At 45.3% G+C, this 21600-nt stretch overlaps 1 protein-coding gene across 5 annotated transcripts in view; it reads right to left on the reverse strand.

Moving 5' to 3' along the window:
• LOC311136086 (RNA-binding protein Musashi homolog 2) overlaps window positions 1-21600 on the reverse strand; it is a 323857-nt gene that overhangs the window by 209315 nt on the left and 92942 nt on the right. The gene's annotated exons all lie outside the window — the stretch shown is intronic.

The raw sequence follows: 21600 nt of genomic DNA on the forward strand, positions 1-21600 counted from the left end.
TTTTAACATGGAAATAGCTGTTCTATCATTCAGCATATAGCAGCAGCCACTGTGTGGTGTTCAATGTAGGCCTACATTCCATGAGACGTTTGAAAAAAACATGTAGGGATTGACATTAACCTGAGGTGACTGAAAATGTTGTGTTGTTTGATACAAGAAACCACTTTACAAAATAAAATGCATTATTATTCCCATACCATTATTACAGAGAATCAGACAAATTATGTTACCCTCTGCCTATTGGCCCATTGGCTACTTATTCAAGCCTGTCTCAAAATACAACACTGCCCCTTTAAGACAAAAAAAGCTATTTTCAAAGATGTCTAGAAATGTTCACGTTTTGTGCTCTTGTAGGAAGCAATCACTCCCCTATTGCTGACTACAAATGATCTGTAACTGGGCTAATAACTCACTAACTAGCAAAGGATATGAAAAGAATTTGCACATGTGGCTACATGCAGCTCTTGCTTTGATCTCAAAACAAGCACATCTACTCACAACCGCTCATGTTGTAAAAATAGTCCAGTTCAAAGTAAATGGCACAGACCCATATATGGCAATATTCTATTTGCATATAGGCCTACTGCAGCTCTGATTGTTTATGCCACACCGGTCTGTGTAGAGTACGGGCTGAGTCATGCATGTCAATGCAATAGAATCCTACTCCGATGCGTTCTGCATACAACAAAATCTTGCATAGTTCGTTTTGTTTCGGTATGTTGCATTGAAAGTGGCTAATATTGCGTTGATTCCATCACAATTGCCACATTAAAGGGAAACGTTGATAGTGTTAACAGGGAAAACTCTAGAACAGTGGTCACCAACCTTTTCTGAGTCAAGATCACTTTCTGATTCAAAATGCAAGCCGAGATCTACCGCTCAGACTTTTTTTAACATGACTTAAAAAACGTAAACCTATGCAACATTAACCAATGAAAAACATTAATGTAGCAATGAGGTTTGTGCAGTAATTTATAGGCCCAATACATTATCACCACATATTGGCTTTGCTTGAATTGCCCTGCCAATGCATTGTTGTTCGGGCCATTTTTTAAAATTATATTTCAACATTTAAGGTAGACTATATGATCACACCGGTAATAGATCCGTTGTTGTATTACTTTTGAGGCACAGCTGAGTGAGAATACATTTAAATCATTTGCTTTTTATTTTTATTTTACTGGGCTGATGGTGCCTGCATATGATGGTCAGTCTCAGTGGAGGGAGAGAGCAGCAGACTGCGGGTCCGCCTCTCAACATCCCTCTGCTCTCCCTTTCCTCCACTGACACTGACCAAATAGGGACACCGTCTTCCAGCTGATGGCGAAACTCGAGTCGCACCACATTATTTCTGCCTCATGCACAAATGCATGTTGTTACTCCTATGAACAGAGAAAGTGAAATATTCCTCTCTATTAAAAAACACCCAAGCCACTAATAATAACAACAACGCAAGCCTATAGATACACTTTCCTACTCATTCATTACTGCTGCAGTGCTTGTTGTAGCACTGAGTGGAAATAGGAAGAACGCGCATTTTATGGCTTATAAAAGTGTTGAATACAAAGTGCTGACAGTGCTGAGTAAGAACTTAAACACTCAATCATAAAAACAGCAGCTCTTTGCTGTATTCGTTGACAGTCTCTCTCTAGTCATGGTTTTAAACGTTTTGAAATCTCACAGTATCAATTTTGCTGTCGCTTTCTTTTACGCCTGCTGCATTACTGCAGACACGGTAATCTGAACCATCCAATTGGCCAGCGGTAGGCTTATAGTGCACATGATTTGCTCTCCGGGCCCGCCGGGAAGGCAGAGTTTGTACCTTCAGACACATGAAATGGTTCAAAATGGCAACAGTTGCTTACCCGGGCGTGCAGGGCAGCTGAATCGGGTGCACCTACCGCCAATAGCACGAGACAAAAAAAAAAGTGGAACACAAGGCTTTATCGTTGGGTTTTTTACATAAATGTTTGGCGATCGACTAGGAATACCTTGGTGACCACTGCTCTAGAAAGTTGAGTGAAGTTCAATCTCGTGCTTCTCTCTGCGGGCTGATATTTATTCTGCGTGGCAGTCCTGGGGGAGCTGTGCGGCAGTCTCGGTGCCCCGGCCCACGCGCAGCTTAGAGGGAACATTGAACAGGACCCTGAACAGCTTCTACCTCCAAGCCATAAGACTGCTAACTAGTTAGTTAAATAGTTAACCAAACAGCTACCTGGACAATCTGCATTCACCCTTTTTGCACTAACTCTTTTTACTCATCACATACGCTGTTGTTACTGTTTATTATCTATCCTGTTGCCAAGTCACTTTATCCCTACCTATATTTACATATCTACCTCAATAACCTCGTACCCCTGCACATCGACTCGGTACTGGTACCCCGTGTACATAGCCAAGTTATCGTTACTCATTGTGTATTTATTCCTCGTGTTATATTTTTTCGATAATTTCTCTTTGTTTTCTCTTTATTGTTGGGAACGGCCCGTAAGTAAGCATTTCACTGTTAGTCTACACCTGTTGTTTACGAAGCATGTGACAAATAACATTTGATTTTGATTTGATTAGAGAAGGGGAGAAGTGGAATCACAGACCAACAATCTCCAACACGCCACCTAACGTTTAAAATGATAATGTGCCATTGCCACGAAATGGCATTGCATATCATTTATTGAGCAAACAGAGAAAGGGGGGATAAATAGAGGAAACAGTCTTAGCTTTCATGACACCGTTAATCAAGTTTCCCTGCGAACAACTGCTGCCTAAGAGGATGTCTGATTGAATTAAGCCAATCAGACGAGGTCTCTGTGTTGCCGTGCAGTAACGGCCTCATGGCAGGAGGCCTTTTACATTTTCCTCACACAGAGACAGAACTATGTAGGCTAGCTGCCTGTTAGAGAACGACCAACTAACCACCAGCAACACATTTGCTGCCTGCCATGCACCACCAAGACAGCCAATTTCTGAGTGGGTGTTAAGGCAGAAGTGAGTCCAACTTGAAGGACTATTTTTAAGGTCGTTCAGACAGATTCTCATCTGTGTAAAAATCACAGCCTCACTGACAGGCCATTGGACCCTCTGGTGTGTTGTGCTGTGAATCCCCTCATAGCACCAGTCTGTTAAACCACTCACAGGTTGACCTTTCCTTTCTGGAGTTGCCTTCACTTCTAATGTTGCCATGACAACACGCCTGCCATGACAGATAATGACACACTTCCACCAGGCTGTGCCAAAGGCGGGGCACTGTGGCTGAGAGGGGGGAGGAAGGGGGGAGGGAGGAGAGGGAGGGGGGAGACGACAGCTGTCTGAGGCTTGGGCAGAGAGAGACCTCTGACTGCCAGCCCTACCACACACCCCTTGAACCTGAAGAGGAAGGTCAACCCAGAGGTCAAACTGACCCACCCTCATCCCTACATCACACACAGCCTCCAAACCACAGGCTGTCAGCTGGAGGAGGACGAGGAGGGTGAAGAGTTTCAACAGTGCACTGATTATGCAACCATTTTCTATCATGTATGATGTTTCTTATTCTTTAGCTATTTGCAGCTACAGTACCTTCGGAAAGTATTCAGACCCCTTGACTTTTTCCACATTTTGTTATGTTACAGCCTTATTCTAAAATGGATTACATTTTTTAAAATGCTCAGCAATCTACACACAATACCCCATAATGACAAAGCGAAAACAGGTTTTTAGAACTTTATGCAAATTTATTAAAAATAGAAAACTGAAAACCTTATTTACATAAGTATTCAGACCCTTTGCTATGAGACTCGAAATTGAGCTCAGGTGCATCCTGTTTCTATTGATCATCCTTGAGATGTTTCTACAACTGGATTGGAGTCCACCTGTGGTACATTCAATTGATTGGACATGATTTGGAAAGGCACACACATGGCTATATAAGGTCCCACAGTTGACAGTGCATGTCAGAGCAAAAACCAAGCCATGAGGTCGAAGGAATTGTCCGTAGAGCTCCGAGACAGGATTGTGTCGAGGCACAGATCTGGGGAAGGGTACCAAAACATTTCTGCAGCATTGAAGGTCCCCAAGAACACAGTGGCCTCAGTCATTCTTAAATGAAAGAAGTTCGGAACCACCAAGACTCTCATAGAGCTGGCCGCCCGGCCAAACTGAGTAATCGGGGGAGAAGGGCCTTGGTCAAGTTCCTCTGTGGAGAGGGGAGAACCTTCCAGAAGAACAACCATCTCTGCAGCACTCCACCAAATCAGGCCTTTATTGTAGAGTGGCCAGACGGAAGCCACTCCTCAGTAAAAGGCACAAGACAGCCCGCTTGGAGTTTGCCAAAAGGCACCTAAAGACTCTCAGACCATGAGAAACAAGATTCTCTGGTCTGTTGAAACCAGGCTTGAACTCTTTGGCCTGAATGCCAAGGGTCACGTCTGGAGGAAAACTGGCACCATCTCTACGGTGAAGAATGGTGGTGGCAGCATCATGCTGTGGTGGGATGTTTTTCAGCGGCAGGGACTGGGAGACTAGTCAGGATCGAGGCAAAGATGAACGGAGCAAAGTACAGCGAGATCCTTAATGAAAACCTGCTCCAGAGTGCTCAGGACCTCAGACTGGGCCAAAGTTTCACCTTCCAACAGGACAACGACCTTAAGCACACAGCCAAGACAACGCAGGAGTGGCTATGAATGTACTTGGGTGGCCCAGCCAGAGCCCGGATTTTAACCCGGTCGAACATCTCTGGAGAGACCTGAAAATAGCTGTGCAGAAACGCTCCCCAGCCAACCTGTAGCTCAGTTGGTAGAGCATGGCGCTTGCAACGCCAGGGTTGTGGGTTCGATTCCCATGGGGGGCCAGTATGAAAAATGTATGCACTCACTAACTGTAAGTCGCTCTGGATAAGAGCGTCTGCTAAATTACTCAAATGTAAAAATGTAAACCTGACAGAGCTAGAGACGATCTCAAATCAAATTTTATTGGCCACATGCGCAGAATACAACAGGTGCAGACATTACAGTGAAATGCTTACTTACAGCCCTTAACCAACAGTGCATTTATTTTTAATAAAAAAAATAAAAAAACAACAAAAAAGTGTTGAGAAAAAAAGAGCAGAAGTAAAAAAAAAATAACAGTAGGGAGGCTATATATACAGGGGGGTGCCGGTGCAGAGTCAATGTGCGGGGGCACCGGCTAGTTGAGGTAGTTGAAGTAATATGTACATGTGGGTAGAGTTAAAGTGACTATGCATAAATAATTAACAGAGTAGCAGCAGCGTAAAAAGATGGGGTGGGGGGTGGGGGGGGGGGGGGGGGGCAGTGCAAATAGTCCGGGTAGCCATGATTAGCTGTTCAGGAGTCTTATGGCTTGGGGGTAGAAGCTGTTGAGAAGTCTTTTGGACCTAGAATTGGCACTCCGGTACCGCTTGCCGTGTGGTAGCAGAGAGAACAGTCTATGACTAGGGTGGCTGGAGCCTGGTATAGAGGTCCTGGATGGCAGGAAGCTTGGCCCCAGTGATGTACTGGGCCGTACGCACTACCCTCTGTAGTGCCTTGCGGTCGGAGGCCAAGCAGTTGCCATACCAGGCGGTGATGCAACCAGTCAGGATGCTCTCGATGGTGCAGCTGTATAATTTTTTGAGGATCTGAGGACCCATGCCAAATCTTTTCAGTGTCCTGAGGGGGAATAGGCTTTGTCGTGCCCTCTTCACGACTGTCTTGGTGTGTTTGGACCATGAGAGTTCGTTGGTGATGTGGACACCAAGGAACTTGAAGCTCTCAACCTGTTCCACTACAGCCCCGTCGATGAGAATGGGGGCGTGCTCAGTCCTCTTTTTTTCCCCTGTAGTCCACAATCATCTCCTTTGTCTTGGTCACGTTGAGGGAGAGGTTGTTATCCTGGCACCACACGGCCAGGTCTCTGACCTCCTCCCTATAGGCTGTCTCATCGTTGTCGGTGATCAGGCCTACCACTGTTGTGTCGTCGGCAAACTTAATGATGGTGTTGGAGTCGTGCCTGGCCATGCAGTCATGGGTGAACAGGGAGTACAGGAGGGGACTGAGCACGCACCCCTGAGGGGCCCCCGTGTTGAGGATCAGTGTGGCAGATGTGTTGTTACCTACCCTTACCAGCTGGGGGCGGCCCGTCAGGATGTCCAGGATCCAGTTGCAGAGGGAGGTGTTTAGTCCCAGGATCCTTAGCTTAGTGATGAGCTTTGAGGGCACTATGGTGTTGAATGCTGAGCTGTAGTCAATGAATAGCATTCTCACGTAGGTGTTCCTTTTGTCCAGGTGGGAAAGGGCAGTGTGGAGTGCAATAGAGATTGCATCATCTGTGGATCTGTTGGGGCGGTATGCAAATTGGAGTGGGTCTAGGGTTTCTGGGATAATGGTGTTGATGTGAGCCATGACCAGCCTTTCAAAGCACTTCATGGCTACAGACATCAGTGCTATGGGTCGGTAGTCATTTAGGCAGGTTATCTTAGTGTCCTTGGGCACGGGGACTATGGTGGTCTGCTTGAAACATGTTGGTATTACAGACTCAGTCAGGGACATGTTGAAAATGTCAGTGAAGACACTTGCCAGTTGGTCAGCACATGCTCGGAGTACACGTCCTGGTAATCCGTCTGGCCCTGCGGCCTTGTGAATGTTGACCTGCTTAAAAGTCTTACTCACATCGGCTACGGAGAGCGTGATCCCATAGTCATCCGGAACAGCTGGTGCTCTCATTCATGCTTCAGTGTTGCTTGCCTCGAAGCGAGCATAGAAGTGGTTTAGCTCGTCTGGAAGTCTTGTGTCACTGGGCAGCTCGCGGCTGTGCTTCCCTTTGTAGTCTGTAATAGTTTTCAAGCCCTGCAGAGAAAAATGGGAGAAACTCCCCAAATACAGGTGTGCCAAGCTTGTAGCGTCATACCCAAGAAGACTCGAGGCTGTAATCGCTGCCAAAGGTCCTTCAACAAAGTACTGAGTAAAGGGTCTGAATACTTATGTAAATGTGATATATATATTTATTTATTTATTAGCTAACATTTCTAAAAACCTGTTTTTGCATTGTCATTATGGGGTATTGTGTGTAGATTGATGAGAATAAAAAAAAAATCAATTTTAGAATAAGGCTGTAACCTAACAACATTTGGGAAAAGTCAAGGGGTCTGAATACTTTCCGAAGGCTCTGTATATACATTATTTAGCAGCCAGCCTGCCAAGATTATTGAACCGATGACCAAATATCTGACAGCCCTACAGCAAAAATTTAGAAGGACTTATTTCTCATTGACAGGGAGTGTTCTAGGATTAATCAGGTCCAATGTGTGAGTGGTTTTGTTGGCACGGCCAGTGGATAATATGTGGTTTGTTGGAGGTCAGTCCTTACCTGCAGACGGAGGGAGAGCTCCTCAGAGCCATCAGTGACTAATCTATCAGCCTGTCTCAGGGGTCTGTGCTGCAGCACACTGCTCCTCCCTACCTAACACTGGGCTATGTATACCTCTATCCTTTAGGCCAGGGCACAAACAGGTCGCTGAGTCTATTAACAATCTATTATTCATTCATTAGGACTAATGCTGAGTCTGGGCTTGACAGCACAGCTAACTAACCCAAGTCAGGACAGACCAGACAGCCTGTTCACTTGTAATGGCTGTTAATCTGTCAATGGCGCAGCATGCAACAGCCTAGATTGTAGTATAAAAACATACACTATGATATTAGTGTATATGTGTATGTAAGATTAAGCATGTAATTGGGTTTAGGTATGGGGATAGGTTGGACTCCCCCGATAGCCCAAATGCTGCCTGGAATGATGGGAAGCTCAGCTTATGACATCACCAGTGGGTGTCTTCTTTCAGTGGCTATCAGCTTAGCGTCACCTTAAACACAGAGTCTGAGCTGAGGCACTCCATCCACAGTAATCACACACAGTAGTGAATAATCTCAAGGCTGTGTTAGTGTTGCTGGTGACGAGGTGATGCACTTGACAGTCTCTCACTTTTTCTCTCTCAGTTAGGAAACTGCTGTGTCGCCCTTCTGCTTTCCTCCCAAAAATCTCCCCAAAGTCACTTTCACAGGCTTTGCTTAATAACCAGGCAGTAAAGAGACGCCCCAGAGGTCAGTCTGGCTAATGAAGCAGTCTGTCGCTGCTAATGGTGATTAGCACTCGTCATCTACCTGCTCACCTCCCTACAACACACACACGCACCCACTCACACCTCCATCATACCACTGTGTCAGGGCGCACAGCAGGTTGACACAACACACACACATTTTCTTATGATGAACACTTTGACGGACAGGAAAAATTAAAACAAATATGTAAACTCCACATTTAAGAAATATACTTTTTTACAGTTTTCCTATAAACTTAGCCTTGGATCTGTGCTCTTTCAGGTGCCTACTACCGTCTGTCTGAGTTCAGTTGATCCTGGTTTTTCTATGGCTCTGGTGAGTCACTTGGTCCCCAGGCCCTGCCTACACTCTTGCAAAGGTTAGCTGTGACGCTGGCACCTCCTGCCCACTCCCTCCCAAGGAGTGGAATGATTGCTTATGGAATAGCTCCCCTGGTGCCCGATTAAAACACTTTCCAACAAGTCTGTCACCAACGCTAGGCTAGGAAAGGAGGGAGGGAGCGGTGGAGGGAGGAAAGGAGGGATGGGGAGAGTAATGGAACAGCATGAGCCCTGTCAAGCTCTCCTTTCAGAAGCAGCAATGGAACACAAAGACCAAAACACAGGCTCAACTCTCAGTGGAACAGGCACTGCCCATTGGACACTGAGCATCAGCTAGCTATATGGAACATCTTATCTGACTTGGGACTGGAGTGTTAAAAATCACTGAGCAGTTACATGAGCACACTTCAATTGCGGATAACTTCGTATGCATATTTAAAGGTTACACAGCCTCAAATCGGAGTGTATCTAAAATGCATGAATTATGTGAAATGTCATGAAGTGTGATTTTATCAGAGGTGAGGCATTCTCTCTTCTTTTTGTGAACTCTGGTGTCATTCTACTTCTGTCCTTCTTTTTCTCTCTCTAAAGAACTTCCACAAAGTCAGAATAAAGAGCAGTTAAGTTCCCCGACTGGAGCTCTTGAAGGAAGGTCGTTATCTGATTTATATTTTGGCCACAGCCACAGAGCTGCCAACGGGTTACTACATACAATAAAAGGCATTTGGGAGCCAGCCAACGCGGGAGAATGGGTGAGAGTGTTGGCAAGGATTTCCATGGATCTAAGGCTTCAACATTTACATTTAAAGCTGTTATCACAAACATGTTATCACATAAATCTGAAAGGACACCTCCAAGCAGATATCTTCTCAGACATACATAATTACTATGTGCATGTGTTAGCTAGAATGCAAGATCATGAAGCTGGACGGACACATTTAGTGAGTTTCTAAGAGAATTCACAATGCTGAGTGTGCATGCTAACACGCATTGGCGTGAATGTGTGTTGCTGACACATGCATTAGGCATGATGGGTCTGGGCTAACTCACATTAGCAAAACTGCAGGCTAACACACAGCTGGAGCCAGACCCTGGGCTCTCTCTCTGGGCTGTGGGCTGGCAGGGCGGGCTGAGAATCTGGATGGAATGGTACATTTGGGTTGGTGTGTGTTCGGCCCAGCTGCTTCACTGGCCTGTCCAATGGACTGTGGTGCTCCTGAGACCAGGCACACAGACTCTGCCATAAAGACCCAGTACACAGACCCAATGATACAGCGGCCAGTTACTATACCCAACGACATGCAGTAAACTCGTTCTCCAACAGCTCTTTTTATCACATCATATAGAAAACAAATACAGTTAATATGCATTTTGTGATCATGCCATGGGAAATTGCCGTAGGCTCCCACACAAGGAATACATACGCCTACAAACAGACTAGCATTTACCATGGTATTGGACTACTCTGGTCAAGCTTTGACCTCTCTGTGGCTATGTGGGAAGTCTCTATCTTCTGGGTCGGTAGAGGATTAGGCAAGGAGTAGCACCAGCAAACACACAGAACCTCTGGTTACACACATACACACACATACACATACACACACACACGAACGCACACACAAGTCCTCACCAACAAGCTGTCAGGCCGATTACCTCCCTGACTGCTAAAGTGAAAGCGAATCTGAAGGCTGAAAATTACTGTGATGATACAGGTTAGGTGATTGGCATTAACCCCTTGAGTAATAGGTCTCTTTTGAAAAAGCACAGTTTTTGGTAATTTTTTATGAAATGTTTGTGTGCAGTGATGAGTCAATGATGATGAGCTAGCTATGGCCATATATTTAAAAAATGCACATACAACATAAGCCAATGTCCAAATCATAAAATACAAACAACTAATTTAAGCGATTGTATACACGTTTGTGTTCCACTATGTACAAAGAAGAAGTCTAATTAAACATTATTAATTACTACATGTTTGGATCATTTTCCAGTAACGTTAAGTAACGTTAAGCTAGAGGAGAATCATTTGATGCACACCCATCCATCTGTACATATAACTGTTATTATGTCCTGCATTAGTGTTGTAATCCCAGTAATCCTTCAGCATGAACACACCAATCACATTTTCACAGAGATAGTGATATAATGATATGACTAATCACGGTCTTCAGTTTGCCACAGTAACTCAGAGGAGGGATTAGAAAGCTTAGGGGGATTTTCAACACCATTTTGTAAATAAGTTGAACATACTAAATTGCAGTAAGGTCAAGTAAGAAAGCAGTAGACTTACTTCCGCTTTGAAAACGTAACAAGAAAGAAACAAAACAAGAGACAAAATAGGTGTACCACCTCCCCACCGAGAGTCTGCGTCTAGATAACGGTCTCCTGCTGGGCAGTGAAATAGTGTGCAGGGTTGCGGCTGGCTGATGCAGAGGGGCCGTTCTGAACACAAGCACAGTGTTAGGATGAATCCATACAGCACTGTGGTGCTGTTAGATAAAGTCACCTGGTGTTTAAGATGGTTAGGCCCCGGTTGGGTCCGGTGGCTCACCCAGCTGGGACGCCACATTAATCATGATGCCCTGGGTGACGCTGGGTCACTGATACACACTCTGTTAACTGCCCCAAAACACATATGTATAGGCATACACATACAGTTGAAGTCGGAAGTTTACATACAGTTAGGTTGGAGTCATTAAAACTCGTTTCTCAACCTCTCCACAAAATTCTTGTTAACAAACTATAGTTTTGGTAAGTCGGTTAGGACATCTACTTTGTGCATGACACAAGTAATTTTTCACTTACAATTCACTGTATCACAATTACAGTGGGTCAGAAGTTTACACTAAGTTGACTGTGCCTTTAAACAGCTTGGAAAATTCCATAAAATTATGTCATGGCTTTAGAAGCTTCTGATAGGCTAATTGACATAATTTGAGTCAATTGGAGGTGTATCTGTGGATGTATTTCAAGGCCTACCATCAAACTCAGTGCCTCTTTGCTTGACATCATGGGAAAATCAAAAGAAATCAGCCAAGACCTCAGTAAAAAAAATGTAGACCTCCACAAGTCTGGTTCATCCTTGGGAGCAATTTCCAAACGCCTGAAGGTTCCACGTTCATCTGTACAAACGCAAGTATAAACACCATGGGACCACGCAGCCGTCATACCGCTCAGGAAGGAGACGCGTTCTGTCTCCTAGAGATGAACGTACTTTGGTGTGAAAAGTGCAAATTAATCCCAGAACAACAGCAAAGGACCTTGTGAAGGAAACAGGTACAAAAGTATCTATATCCACAGTAAAACAAGTCCTATATCGACATAACCTGAAAGGCCGCTCAGCAAGGAAGAAGCCACTGCTCCAAAACCACCATAAAAAAGCCAGACTACGGTTTGCAACTGCACATGGGGACAAAGATCGTACTTTTTGGAGAAATGTCCTCTGGTCTGATGAAACAAAAATAGAACTGTTTGGCCATAATGACCATCGTTATGTCTGGAGGAAAAAGGGGGGTCTTGCAAGCCGAAGTACACCTTCCCAACCGTGAAGCACGGGGGTGGCAGCATCATGCTGTGGGGGTGGTTTGCTGCAGGAGGGATTGGTGCACTTCACAAAATAGATGGCATCATGAGGAAGGAAAATTATGTGGATATATTGAAGCAACATCTCAAGACATCAGTCAGGAAGTTAAAGCTTGGTCGCAAATGGGTCTTCCAAATGGACAATGACCCCAAGCCTACTTCCAAAGTTGTGGCAAAATGGCTTAAGAACAAAGTCAAGGTATTGGAGTGGCCATCACAAAGCCCTGACCTCAATCCTATAGAACATGTGTGGGTAGAACTGAAAATAGCGTGTGCAAGCAAGGAAGCCTACAAACCTGACTCAGTTACACCAGCTCTGTCAGGAGTATTGGGCCAAAACTCACACAACTTATTGTGGGAAGCTTGTGGAAGGCTACCCGAAACATTTGACCCAAGTTAAACAACTTAAAGGCAATGCTACCAAATACTAATTGAGTGTATGTAAACTTCTGACCCAGGAATGTGATGAAAGAAATACAATCTGAAATAAATAATTCTCTCTACTATTATTCTGACATTTCACATTCTTAAAATAAAGTGGTGATCCTAACTGACCTAAGACAGGGCATTTTTACTAGGATTAAATGTCAGGAATTGTGAAAAACTGAGTTTAAATGTATTTGGCTAAGGTGTATGTAAACTTCCGACTTCAACTGTACATAACGCACACACACATGGGACTATACACACCTCCCTCAAACACAAACCCTGGGAGCCCATAGTGTACGTTGCCAGAGAAGAGGAAGCCTGTGGACATAAAGGGCCGGTGCTTCCTGACTCCCTGGTAGGGTTGATCCCAGGCTGGCCGGCCTACTGGAAGACAGCAACGACGAGCCCGGGAGGAGGCGTATCCAAAATAATTTGAGTTTCACCCTCCAGTAATGAAGGAAGGGGAGAGAGCCATCCTTCTGGTTCATTCCCCATCTGAAATAATTACCCCGGGATAGGATTTGGAAGCCCCATGTATGGTTCAAAGTTAGCCAACCTGGAGCCCTGCGTGTGTCTTCCAGAGCTCCCAGTGCTCCTGCTGTGTTGCTTAATGTGGCCCTGATTAAAATAGGAGAGGAGAGGAGGAGGAGGATCAGGGTCCATAGTTTCAACCCACAACCCAGCAGGAGTATTTACCCATTAGACCTGAAGAATCATTGGGATCCGGCCCACACCAGACAGGAAGCTGAGTTCTGAGAGACTCATTCATGTGTTTGTATTCGCCATAGTCTCTCTCACTCCCTATCTATCTTTATTTTCCCTCACACCAACTGTATTCTCTCGCTCTACACACACACACACACACACACACACACACACACACACACACAAACAGTGGATTCTCTTCATCCAGAGCTAATTTCACACAGAGCACATAACTCAAAATACCAGTGTTGATTAAAACTGATGGGCTGCTACAGGCTCTAAAGGTGGAGTGGTGGAGCCACTAAATCATCTCAAGTCCCTCCTCCTCCCCTTCATTCTCTTCCATCTTCAGAGCTTTTGTCCTGATGGTTACAGTTTAAGTCTGTTCTGGTGAATCGGAAGCATTGATATTGAAGGCCAGATAGAAGACCTTTATGTGGAAGCGTCATTCCATTGGAAGATGCCATGGTCCAAAAATGCATTTTAATTAGTTTCCCTAACATTCAGGACATAAATACAGTACAGTACATTCATATTTCACATACCTCCTTCCCTTGTCTGATCCGGCAACATCCTGCCACTGTAGCCCTGGAATGTGAGGAATCTGCAGGTGTGTCTTCAAACACTCTCTCATGGCCCAATGATTCTATTAACGACCCAGTCTGTCAGGGCTGGAGTTGAATGCCCCTGCCTGCCTTGATATTAATTTGAAACACTCAGTCTTTGAGCGTCCGCCCTACCTTGTCAGTTATCTCTTTATTGTGTGCTCAGTTTAGATCTAAGTCATTTCAATGACAGCATGACAATTGTGAACGTTCACTTTCTGTTCATTAGAGCATGGCCATTCTGAACATTCACTTTCTCTTCGCGCCTTTTCCTTTAAAAATGTATTTCAGCACTGGGAAATATAAAAATAACTAATTTTTTCTCTCTCTTAAAGTTCAGGAAAGAGCACAATTTATATTATCCTTTGATGGTGACCCTGGCTCTTACCACAGAAACCTTGGCTTAACCCTGGCTTGACTGTGCCAAATCACTGTACCGAGAGGCACACAAACACATTCATCCAAATCTACCTGACCATTTTACTAATGTGCCACGGTAATCATGTCCATTCAATTCTATACAGCTGTCTTTGAAAATATTAAAAGGTGGATTTTGCACTGTATAGTGTTACTATTTTAAATGGCTTTCATAATCAAAATAGCTTTTTTCCATTACCCTTTAGTCAACTCCTATAGGCCCGAGTGTATAGTAGTAAATGAGGACTGAATCCTTCCCAGGGACACAAAATCCCTTTGGTACCTCTAAAGGATGTTGTTGACATATCTACTCTAAAACGCTGGTCTCTTTCCCCTGACACAGTTCCATGTAGGCTCCTGAGACGCAGCTGTGGTAGCTGCAGACACACACACACATACACACACACACACATGACATGCGCGCACACACACAAACACACACACACACACATTTTAACGCACACATGCACAAACCGCTCTAGTGTAAGGGCAGTCACTGCTTCAGATGTGTAATACCTCAGAGGCTTCATTAGGCTTTTGCATCAAACCACGGTAGCTATAGACAGACAGAGAAACAGACGGACAGACGGACAGACAGAGACACACTGTACCTTTCCATGCAAGGAGAAAAAACAACAAGGACATTTACCCAGTGCTTTTACCAGAGCTGTGTGTGGGAGGTAATCATCCCAGGAGGCAGCCTGAAGTCGTGTAGAGAGAGAGAGCCAGAGAGAGAGAGAGAGAGAGAGAGAGAGAGAGAGAGAGAGAGAGAGAGAGAGAGAGAGAGAGACAGAGAGAGAGAGAGAGAGAGAGAGAGAGAGAGAGAGAGACAGAGCGAGCAAGAGAGAGAAAGTGAGAGTGAGAGCGAGAGAGAGAGATAGAAAGAGAAAGAGAAAGTGAAAGAGAGAGAGAGCGAGAGAGAGGTAGTAGACCAATGGGACTGTGCTTATTCAGCGTGCCCTGTGTACAGTGAGGAGTTTCCCTCTAAAGCTGCAGCAGCTTAAACCTTCCATCAGCAGCTTTGGAATATGAAGAAAGCTTTTTGATAACGCCACCTTGCTGTTAGAGGATAGGAGGGTAAAATACACAGGACTCCGCTGAAAATGTCACAAGCATAAATGCACAGTGGTTCTCAAGGCCCAGGCAGATACATCACAATGTGTTTCATGTGAAGCCTCCAGTTTCCACTTCCTCCTTTACGGCTGGTTGTTCAGTGTGTAAATCGCCTGACTCAGTCATTTCCTAAAGCACTCCAGCACTGGAATGGAATTTTGCCTTTGACAACCCTCTTTTAGGGAAAGACGTCTCATGATAGAAAACAAAATGCATTTTTCAGCACAGAACTACTTAATAGCGGTGGTAAAGAGGTGGTTTCACATCTCTTCAGAAGCCTGTCAGATGTGAGGAGAAATATGACACCGTCATTTTGTTTCTCATTTGGCTCTCCCTTGGCTGTGGCTGCTGCGGCAATGCGGGGTCTGTCACTCAGAGGCCAGCGCCTGCCTATGTGGCCCTCGACGACCCTCTCTAAATATCACCTGTCACCGGCAGCCCCCTCTCTAAACACACACACGCTCCACCAAGGCAGGAAAACATACTCTACCACTGCAGCAAAGGAGCCCTTTTCGGGAGATGTATTAATTTCTGAGCGTGAACTTGGCAAGTGCCTCCCTCGTTTAAAGATCACAAGTGGCCCCAGAGTGGAAAGTTATTAGCGCCCCTGGGCTTGTGCTTACAGGTTAATGCACTGCATTCATGCCTGTGAAATCCCATATATCTGAGGAAATAGGCCTTTTTCAGGCCTAATCGCTTCCTGAGAATGTTTATATGGGTGCATTTTCCCACCTGGGATACAGCTCCATACAGTGCAGAGCAGAGAGCAGCTTGTACATTGCCTGGTTGTTTAGGAGCTCTGAGAGCCCTGAGAAGGGGGGGATGCTGAGTGGCAAATGAGTTCTGACAGCTCCTTTGACAACGTGCTCAACCCACGGGCCGTCTGAAAAGCTGCTGTAGCCTCCCTCCCGCCTCACACACCCATTTCCTCCTTCATGTCACAATAGCACAGGGAAGATTGCTGCTGCTGCTTTCTGCCTTTACCAGATTTACCCCAGTGAGCAGGTGCTGGGAATCCCATCCAATCACAGTCAATATTTTTTAAAAACAGATTGTTCTTTAAGCAGCACAACTGGGGCCTCTCAGTTCCATCAGCCAATGACCCAATGAGGCACTGTAACGCAATCAAGGCAATCCCAGCTTATCCAGGGGAGCCGGTGGACAGTCTACACTCACGCACTGCCACCGTGTGTCAATCCCCCATGATGCACTGCTCCAAGAGTAGGAGACACCACAGAGCTCCATTAGAAACAAGAGATAGGTATCTAGGGCCTATAGATAGTGATAATATCCATAGTGAGGGATTTGAAGGCTTAACACCCCCCGTTGTATCACTGATCGCTATCCTCACAGAAATAAAAACGAGCTGAAACACAGGAAGAATAGTAGTGAAAATAAATTATCCTGTGGTTGTTTAAACAAGTTACTGGGCAAATGAAGGTCAGAGGGGATATTAAATAATTTGTCTGTCTGTCTGTCTGTTCATTTCCATTGCTCTCGTCTGTCTCAGGCCCTAACTACAAGTGACTACAGGGAGATTAAATAGTCTCAGTCAAGCATTGCATGCTGCATAGGAGAGCTCCTATGGACCTGATGCTGCCTTATACCAACCCAGCTCTGACCAGCACTAACACTGGAGCTGTGTCCTACAGACAACCTACTATAAGGACCACAGCCTGGTCTGGAGGGATAAATCCAACAAAAATGCCTAATGGAGAGTTTATACCACATACTGTAGGCAAATCTTTGACTACACACTCAGAGGTGAGATGAGATGCAGTGGGGCATAGAAATGTAATGCAAATGTCCACCTGCTGGTGTTTCAAGTTTCAAGTTTTTAATGCCACGTGCACAAGTACAGTGAAATGCCTTTCTTGCTTGCTCTTTCCCAACAATGCAGTAATCAATATCAGTAGTACTCTAACAAATCTATAAAAAAAGTCAAGTAGAAGAAAAACACATGAGAAATAGAAATAAGAAATAAGAATAACACGAGAAAGTAAGTAAGCTATATACAGGGTCAGTTCCAGGGTCAGTGCCAATACCATATTTACAATATGGTGTGTGACTGAAGAGGAGTGAGCTACTGTGATATCTCTGAAGAGATACAGGTACTGTATAATGTCCCCTCCATATCAAAGCCTTCACACAGGGAAAAAATTGGTTGAATCAACGTTGTTTCCACGTCTTTCAACCAAACAAAATCAATGTGATGACGTTGAATCAACGTGGAAAACTGGTTGGATTTGCAAAAAGTCATCAACATAAGGGCATTTCATTTTTATTTTTTACTTTCAACCTAAATCCAATGACATGGTGAAATGTTTTGTTGATTTCTTGTTGAATTCATGTTACTTGACAACTCAACCAAATGTAAATCAAAACTAGATGTTGAACTGACGTCTGTGCCCAGTGGGTTGAGAGCAAACCAGTTTAGAACTTAATAAAGGCAAATCCAGGATTTTAAATGTCTTTCATGTTGTAATACTGCAATATCAAAGCCATCAACACGGTAGGATTGAAGGATTTCATAGATATAGAAAACGCATTTAATGAATGCATGATCTGGGAAAGTACATTGCTGTTTTCATCTAAAGCATTTTGGCAAACAAACAATAACTCGTAAAATCCCAAACAAAGATATCCTCCAGTGCATCCTATATTTACTGGTTGAGAAGAGGGATCTAAATTTGGCTGTTTGTGTTCACTGGGACAGGAAGTTTGGCAATGCACTAATGGACATCAGCACTGTTTTTATTTGGTACGCCTGAAAAACTCAAATGTTGTTATTAAATGTAAGCGTTTGGGCAGGTATGCTAAATGAACTAATATGGAGTCCTGGAAGCTGCCGTTACGGACAGTCACGCACTATTGTTTTTTTCTGCCATTGACAAAATTTCAATGCACAACGAAATGCCAGCCATGATATTAGATTAACGGAGCACCAGAACAAATTTCCTGTCACCTCACCAAGGCATCCTTTTTTCATTCTTTTATCTTTGCATTTCTTCTCTCATCTGCTTCCTCTCAGGGGAAGTCAATGTGGTGAGAAGAAGACCTAGTGCTTCACTGAGGAACAGAGAGATGGCACAAACCACAGGGTTTCATAGTGTTGTGCCCTCCTGTTCACCTACAGTAATTGTACCCTTTCTCCCCTCAATGTGTGAGTTCCAGTCCCTGTCCTAGGGGAGCAGTACCACAGGATGTGTGGAGAGATATTCAGTTACTCTTAGAGAACAGACAATGGAAAATGTTTCTGACAGAGATCTCAGGTTCAAATGAGCCTGACCCTGTGACCCCACCCAACCCTCCTGCAGACCCATCAGCTCAGTGGCAGTGAGCAGGTTAAGAGTCTAAGTAAGTAAGTAAGTAAGGGGATCACAAGATATAAAGAGATATTAATCCACTCCTGGAGGACAATGGAGGATTATTTTATAGAAAGTACCAGAGAAGGTTCTGAGGCCCCAGGGCCCCTACCTCTCTGCTCCCCAGTGTCCCCACTGTGACCCTGTACTCCCCCTTCCCCTCCCCCTGCAGCCCCTTCAGCTCAGTGGCAGTGAGCAGGTTAAGAGTCCAGAGTCCTCCTCCTGGTACTACAGTAGCTGGCTCCCACCCAGTAGGACATGGGAACCGGGGCAGAGGAGGACATAAAGGGCCAATTGTGGCGGCCCACTGACTTGGAAAGAAACTGCAGGCCGGGGCTGATGAAACCAAACCCCGGCACAGCTACAGCCCAGCACCGGCTCCCAACCCACCACAGCACAGAACACAGTGCAGGCCAGGAGTAGCAAAGTGTCCAGGAGTTGTTTCAGCTTAGCCAAATAAGGGCACTTTGTTTTGAGACGCACTTCAAGCCGATTACAGTAAACCAATGACTAAGCATAAACCATCCCAGATAATTAGTCACTTCACTGTGGTTAGGCTCTTCACTGTCGTTAGGCCCTTCACTGTGGTTAGGACTTTCACTGTGGTTAGGACTTTCACTGTGGTTAGGCCCATCACTGTAGTTAGGACTTTTATCGTGGTTAGGACTTTCACTGCGGTTAGGCTCTTCACTGTGGTTAGGCCCTTCACTGTGGTTAGGCTCTTCACTGTGGTTAGGCTCTTCACAGTGGTTAGGCTCTTCACTGTGGTTAGGCTCTTCACTGTGGTTAGGGCCTTCACTGTGGTTAGGCTCTTCACTGTGGTTAGGCCCTTCACTGTGGTTAGGCTCTTCACAGTGGTTAGGCTCTTCACTGTGGTTAGGCTCTTCACTGTGGTTAGGCTCTTCACTGTGGTTAGGGCCTTCACTGTGGTTAGGACTTTCACTGTGGTTAGGCCCATCACTGTAGTTAGGACTTTTATCGTGGTTAGGACTTTCACTGCGGTTAGGCTCTTCACTGTGGTTAGGCCCTTCACTGTGGTTAGGCTCTTCACTGTGGTTAGGCTCTTCACAGTGGTTAGGCTCTTCACTGTGGTTAGGCTCTTCACTGTGGTTAGGGCCTTCACTGTGGTTAGGCTCTTCACTGTGGTTAGGCCCTTCACTGTGGTTAGGCTCTTCACTGTTGTTAGGCTCTTCACTGTGGTTCGGCCCTTCACTGTGGTTAGGCTCTTCACTGTGGTTAGGCTCTTCACTGCAGTTAGGCCCTTCACTGTGGTTAGGCTCTTCACTCTGGTTAGGCTCTTCACTGTGGTTAGGCTCTTCACTGTGGTTAGGCCCTTCACTGTGGTTAGGACCTATTTTCTGGCCTGGTCTCTAGTTCTATTGTTATGTCAGGCTGTAATTCAATATGAGGGTTACCACTGGCCCCCTTATTTAATCAAGGTCGCCTACCAGTTTGTTGTTTCTTGATGGTAAGTGTTTTTTAACAGCTGTATGCCATGTAAGAACGATTACAAATCTGACGATGCAGAGCTCTCACATAATGGTATTCCACCAGGAGACAAGTGTTTATTTGGCACATATTCACCCCTACATGTTTCCACAGGATACAGACATGCCTATTACTGGGCCTTAGGTGAACCTAATGCATCAGTCCCACATGAAGACACAGTACAGTATACAGACAAGACAGTAGAAATGTGCTGCCTCAGAGGAACTGAGAGGAGAGATCTTGTCGTTGTCAGTCATGCTGGTATTGGGATGCATGAGAATCAGTCATTACACATTGATACTGTCCTTCAAGCCCATTCATCTGGCTGTCAGCGGCACATTACCCGGACGTATTCAGTGTACTGTGGATAACTCCGTAATACTCTGTAGAGCAGAAGTTGTACTGGGGGTTTAGATATGAGCACTTTTACTAATGATGACAAGTGGGAGTGAGTGATGTCATTTGGAGCTGTCAGTTCCCTTCCTCTCCCTGTATCCTACTCTGTCAGAGGCTGAGAGAGGAGAGGAGAGGAGAGGAGAGGAGAGGAGAGGAGAGGAGAGGAGAGGAGAGGAGAGGAGAGGAGAGGAGAGGAGAGGAGAGGAGAGGAGAGGAGAGGAGAGGAGATGAGAGGAGAGACAGAAAGAAGAGAGAGAGATATTGCAGTAACCCTGGTGTGACCACACCACCTGTTTCCCCTCCTGATCCCCACTACAACCGCCACCTCCGCTGCCTGCCTGCCCACATCCTGCTATTTGGCTTATGTCACCTAGACCTGAACACACACTTGGCCCACACACACACACACACACACACAAGGCACCTTACCCAGACACACACACACACAGCCGCACCTAAAGAGAATTCCCAGGTAGCTATCCTAGCAGTGTGTTTACCTGAGTCCTGAGCTGCAGTGGTACAGAGGAGAATCTCCCTCTCTCTCTCTTTAGCTCTCTCTCCCTCCTTCTCTCTCTCTCTCTCTCTTGCTCTCTCCTTACTAAAGCATTCTAAACATGTACATCCCAGACATCTGAATGACAAGCCCTGCTGCCACTGAGGTGGGCCATAACCCCCATCCTTCCCTTCTCCATCCTTCTGTGGAGGAGAAACTAAATGAATTGGTTTTCCCTCTCCGGGCGACTTCTCAGAGCGCGGTGCGTGTGGCGATAATGGCGGGTTGCATTGGACAGCCAGGTTATTTAATAAATGGTGGGATATATGTGACAGAGAGGATGCAGAGGGACATACACAGACACCCCCAGACAGGCAGGAAGGCAGGAGAGACAAGCCACTTCCTGCCCCCCTCCCCTTCTTAAAAACCTAGGTTAACTACTCTGATTTCACGCACACACATAAGCACACACACACACAGAGCGACTCTTTCAATCAGACTGATTTGTTTGTCTCCAAGTGTTTCAGGATTCCTTAAGGAGGGGAAAAAACATTGTATAATCAAGTCAATCAAGTCATTCAATCAAGTCGAAATTTG

This window comes from Coregonus lavaretus, assembly GCF_964263955.1.
Source record: "Coregonus lavaretus genome assembly, chromosome: 10".
NCBI classification, from domain to species: Eukaryota; Metazoa; Chordata; class Actinopteri; order Salmoniformes; family Salmonidae; genus Coregonus; species Coregonus lavaretus.